Raw genomic sequence first — 5,692 nt, 5'->3', positions numbered from 1 at the left:
CTTTTGATTTAATTTTGCAAAAAAGTAGCCATGTTATTGTACTGTCCAAAAGGTCAATCAACTTTATGAACTGAAATGTACTATAAGGGCAGGCAGAAGGAAAAGGGGAGAACTAGGTAGTAAAGTCATCTCTGGGCCTAACTCAAGAGAACAAGCTCTAGAATATCTATTATAAATATAAATTAAGTTCAATTTCCTTATAATGAAACTATGGTTAACAAGAAAATATAAAAGTGTATACTTTACTTGAAGTAGGTAGTATACGATAGTTTGAAAATATTTTTATAAGCTTAATTGTGGCCAATTAAGTGAATATTCTTTTGTTTTTCAAACCTCCTCCCTCTCCTCCCTCAACCTCACCAAAAAATTATAGGCAATTCAGGGTACCTGGCTGGCTCAGTCAGTAGAGCACACTACTCTTGATCTTGGGGTCATGAGTTCAAGCCCCAAGTTAGGCACAGAGCTTACTTTAAAAAAAAGGGCGGGGAGCAGGAGTCCTGGGTGGCTCAGTGCCTTCAGTTACTAGGATCCTGGGATGGAGTCCCACATTGGGCTCCCTGCGGGGAGCCTGTTTCTCCCTCTGCCTGTGTCTCTGCCTCTCTGCGTCTATCACAAATAAATAAATAAAATCTTAAAAACAAAACAAAAGGGCAGCCCCGGTGGCACAGCGGTTTAGCGCCGCCTGTAGCCTTCGGTGTGATCCTGGAGACCCAGGATCGAGTGCCACTTTGGGCTTCCTGCATGGAGCCTGCTTCTCCCTCTGCCTGTGTCTCTGCCTCTGTGTGTGTGTATGTGTGTGTGTTGTCTCTATGAATAAATAAGCAAAATCTTTAAAAAAAAAAAAAAAAAACACCACCATTTAAAAAAAAAAAGGAAGGTGGGGGCAATTTAACAAAGGTATCATTCTGCATTCCTGTATAATTAATCAATCTACTATATTTCTCAGTCATCTGAGTGCTTAAAAAATTTTAAAAATGCTAATCAGGTGAAGAAATATTATGACTCCAACTCTAAGTAAGATTCCCTATGGAATGAAAATACTTTTATATTTAAAAGTAACTTTTCGTGGCATTAAAAATGAATGGAAATCCTAGAACTCTATCAGCATAAAATCCTAGAGGAGGGTTACAGGGGGGAAAAAGGCTTAGGTTCAGAGTTTTACAATGATGACCAAATAATATTAAGGCAATTCAAACTGCTAAAGGAAAACGGACATTTAACTTGCCTCTAAAATACCCGGATTAACACCAACATAGGCTGTAGATTCAACCTAATGAGACTGGTCCCACTATTATCTATAAGAAACACAATAAAATAGAATACTGAAAATTTAATCAACAGGGGATAATGAAGAACCGCAAATGAAGTCAGTCTTTGAAAATGGCACAAATCAAAGATCCTTTAGCAAGGTAAGGGTAAAAGGGACAGTAATAATCTTTTCACCAAAAAGGTCCTCCCAAGGAGCAATCACTATCAGTAGTGTCATCTTCCAATGTGAAAGTCAACAACAAAACAGACATATGGAGTTTTAAAATGCAGAGTCATGAGAACGAATGAGCTGATATGACATCAAAGACAGAATATGGAAATGTCATTTCAAAAATTCAACAAAGGAACAAGAAGGAAAAAGGCAATTTGTCAAAACACCACCTCATCCCTACTACTGCTATGTCTCCTTTTAGCCAAGGAGCTCCACTCACACCTTGAAGTTGTAATTCCTTTCTTCTCATGAGTTTCAAGCAAGCTATGACAAATTATTTTTCATATGTGCAAGTTGACTCACCAGCAAAAGCATTTCAAAATCAAAATATTAAATTCCTCAGGTGAATTAAAATGAAAGAAAACATTTTTGATAGCTCAGTAATAAGCATATGGAGATAAACTGGAAGGAAATAGAAAAAAAATTTCCAAAGAAAAATGCCTATTATCAAAGAATTGGGGAACTAGTCTGAAAGGTAAAAGTGGAGAAATAAACTCAGTACAAAAAGTTCTACATATATAAGATGTTATAAAAGACATACAAATTAGTGGAAGAGACCCCGAAGAATTTAAAACTAGGATGGACGGAAGTAATTAAGAGAAATTTAATTCTTACTAATCAGATTAAGAACAATGTAATATGCTGATTCAATCACTCTTCCAGGTTATATTTCTTAATGATGTGTCTAAACTTCAAAGGAATTTCCCTACATTTTCAAATATTCAGAAGTATTCCAAAGATCCCCTTCTTTGAAAGCAATTCCTTTTGGGGATGCCGGGGTGGCTCAGCAGTTGAGCATCTGCCTTTGGCCCAGTGTCTGATCCCGGGATCGGGATCGAGTCCCACATCGGGGTCCTTGCAGGAAGCCTGCTTCTCCCTCAGCCAGTGTCTCCGCCTCTCTCTGTCTCTCATGAATAAATAAATAAAATCTTTAAAAAAAAAAAAAAGAAAAGAAAAGAGGGATCCCTGGGTGGCGCAGCGGTTTGGCACCTGCCTTTGGCCCAGGGCGCGATCCTGGAGACCCGGGATCGAATCCCACGTCGAGCTCCCAGTGCATGGAGCCTGCTTCTCCCTCTGCCTGTGTCTCTGCCTCTCTCTCTCTTTCTCTGTGACTATCATAAAAATAAAAAAAGAAAAAAGAAAAAAAAGAAAACAAAGCCATTCCTTTTGAGAAATCTTTCAGGCAGTTTATCATCCACCTCATTTAAAAACTTTTAAGAGAGATATTTCATGACAACTTCCTAAAATATGTTATATGAGCAGCCTGAATTTTTCCAAACTGGGGTGTGTTATATGGAGGGAAGGGGACTTGGGTATATTGGCCCAAATCTCCAGAATCTCATCTCCCTTTCTTACAGCTCCAAGAGGTGTAGAAAAAAACTTCTAAGTCACTGAATTACCCCTCTAGACTTAGAACCAATGAGAAGGATACACATTTTCTACTAGCCTCCCTCTCGCTTGTGACTCTGGCTAAACTAGCCTCCATATTTTTCCCAGTACCTGACCTGCTCCCACTTCAGTCAGTTTTTGCCTCAGTATGTTTGCCCTAGCTTCCCTAGCCTGCAGCATTCCTTCTCCATATAGCTACAGGATTTGCTACTTTACCAGTGTCAGGTCCTTCCTCAAACATAAGCTTCTCTACGCAGCCTTCCTAGGGCACTTAAAATCAACTAACCCCCCCCCCCCCCCCCCGCCTCATTAACCCTCAAATCCCTATCTCCCTATCATCCTATTTCCCTGTCTCATTTTTTTTTTCCACATCATTTACCACAACACTATATATTTTACCTGAGCTTTTATTTATCTGTCTGGAAATGAGCTCCACTGAAAAAGGAATTTTCTGTCTGTTTTGGTTCTAGCACCCAACGGTGTAGTAGAGTCTCAATAGTTGTCAAATAAGTGAATGCATGAATGAATGAATAAAATGAATAAAAGCACATAGTCCCTTTCTGCCGCCTCAGTCTCAAAATTCTAAAACGCTCTATCAAGTAGAGAGAAGGTGTGAAGCCCTTTCTTTCCCAATAAATCACTACCATTACCAGTGTACTCCGTGGTGTTAAATGTAAAGAAAAACTGTGTGACATTTTTCCAGATACACACCACTTCTAAATTTTTTTTCCCGGTGTCCTCTACGGATGTCAACATCTGATGTGACAAAAAAGTACATATTCCATCCGGTTTGGGCACTCCAAAATCTGGTACCCTAATTACACATAAAACCATCCATGAATGAGAGAACACCTTTGTGCTCTAACCAAACGCCGTGAGGCTAAAGCTGCAAATATTCAATAGATGAAAAGTTAAATGCGCAGAAATGGACTGACAAGAGAAAACTGTTTTAAATCTAAGAAATCATGAGGATCTAAACAAGGAAATACCAGAGAGGGGCAGAGTACCTCTCCTGCACACAACACTGGGAATCCAAACTGCCTAGAACCCGAGATCTCTAACGCTGAGTAAGAAACTTCACAGCTTCTGGCCCGGTCCTCAATTTCTTTTAAGTTTAATTGGAATACTTACCTTCCTTTACAGACAAAACTAGGTGTGCTTTAAGTGCTTTGACTTTCAGGGATAGAGAAAAAAAAAAAGAAGAAAGAAAGAAAAAGAAGAAAAAGGAAAAAAAAGGGAAAAAAAAGAAAAATATCCAAAGTGGATATTTATCCACATAAATGCAAAGCAACGTTACTGCTTCCCAAACACGGTCATACAAGCTGCTTCTTTCACACACCCTTCTGTGCTCGGAAAGATACACCTGATTTATGTTTCTGTCACGAAACTGAAGTATTCAAAGTGCTTCGTGGGAAACTGCTGACACTTAAAAAAAAAAAAAAAAGACTTAATAATGCCCATTTCAACCTGACGTGAGTGTTCGGGGTCCCGGAGCTGCCTCGGGCTCGACTTTCCCGACCTCCGTCCCAGGTTCAGATCATGGCTCCACCTTGCCTCAGGCCTGGTCCAGACCCAGTCCTCTCGCCACGGAAGGAGGCTCCCCGGTGCAGATGTTCCGCGAGGAAGGCAAAGGCGCACCTCCCGTAGGCCAGGTGTGGGGAGGAGGGACGGCGGGCGCAGCTGTCGGGCCCGAGCAGCTGCTGCCCCGGGCACCTCAGGCGGGGCGGGGGGCCGGCCTGGGGGGCGGGCAGCAGGAGGCGAGCCGTCCGGCCCTGAGCAAGTCGGCCTGACACTGCCCACCCCACCACCCTCCTCCCTGCCTCGGCTCCCCCAGCGATGCCAACGGGCCCTGGAGGAGAGGGCCCCCTCCCCCGGCGCGGTGGCCGAGACGCGCCCGCGGCCGCCGAGCCCGTCGCCGGGGAGGAGACACCCTGCAGCCCCGCACCTGACCTGTCCCCTCGCCTGACGCCCGAGCCGGCCGCGGCCGCTGCCGGGGCGGCCTGTGGGTGTCCATGCGGCTGGGCCGGGTCCGGCCAGAGCGGCGGGGACGCGAGCACGGGCGGCGGGCCCGGGAGGCTGCGTGTGGGGTGGTGGGAGACGGCGGAGTCGGGGCGCGCAGCGGAGCCGGGCAGGGGAGTGAGACGGAGTCGCTGGTTACCTGCGGTCCGGGACAGGGAGTCTCTCAGAACCCAAGTCAGTCCTCAGCCTCAACAACACAAGATGGCCGACACGTCGCCACGCACGTCACGTGACAGCGCGCTCGTCCCGTCACGCCCCTTGCCCCGCCCCCGCCCCGCCTCGCCTCCCTACCCGCTTCTCCAGCCTCCCACGACATCCTTCCTTTCCGCGGCCTCCCGCCCCCCTGCGCTGGCCACGCCCCTGCGCGAGCCCCGGATGTCAGGCTGGGCGAGTGGGCGGGGCCGCGGCAGGGCGCAGGCGCGGTCGCGTCCCCGGGATGGAGCTCCCTGCCTGCCCTTGAGTTGAGTAGAGTTGGTGTCCGCGCTTGGGCGCCGGCCAGGGCCCTGTGACTCACCGCGCTGTGCGCCCAATCCGGAACCCGTTCGCAGTTCAAAAAGCTCTTCATCATTTACGAGCTGGTTTTCAGCCCCAGAACTTTTCCACACCTTTCTACCCACCCAGCATTTCCCTGCCCCTGTGCCGTCCCAGAGACAATGGGGAAATGACAAAAGCTGAAATTCAGAGCAGGGTCTCTCCTGGGGAACGGTTCTGGTAGACCTGGGAATGCATCCTAGAGTCTTGAGATGTGGCTTCCGGATAAGATACAGGACGCCCAGAAATATTGGGGACATATTTTACACTAAA

The 5,692-nt window shown here is 46.1% G+C and overlaps 1 protein-coding gene across 7 annotated transcripts in view; it reads right to left on the bottom strand.

The window, feature by feature from the left end:
* Window positions 1-5,158, bottom strand: part of GIGYF2 (GRB10 interacting GYF protein 2) — a 136,272-nt gene extending 131,114 nt beyond the window's left edge. For 5 of the 7 annotated variants that reach the window (XM_025463462.3, XM_025463463.3, XM_025463465.3 and 2 more), the window contains exon 1: window positions 5,028-5,117. The gene's annotated coding sequence lies outside the window, so the exon portion shown is untranslated. Of the gene's footprint in view, window positions 1-1,225; window positions 1,296-5,027 lie in introns of all 7 variants that reach the window. The other 2 variants (XM_049101365.1, XM_025463460.3) reach the window with 2 other exon arrangements.
* Between the last annotated feature and the right edge of the window lie 534 nt (window positions 5,159-5,692).

The sequence above is a fragment of the Canis lupus genome, chromosome 25 (assembly GCF_003254725.2).
Source record: "Canis lupus dingo isolate Sandy chromosome 25, ASM325472v2, whole genome shotgun sequence".
Classification (NCBI taxonomy): Eukaryota; Metazoa; Chordata; class Mammalia; order Carnivora; family Canidae; genus Canis; species Canis lupus.
Note: the sequence above shows the minus strand (reverse complement) of the source record. Positions and strands in the feature narration are given on the sequence as shown.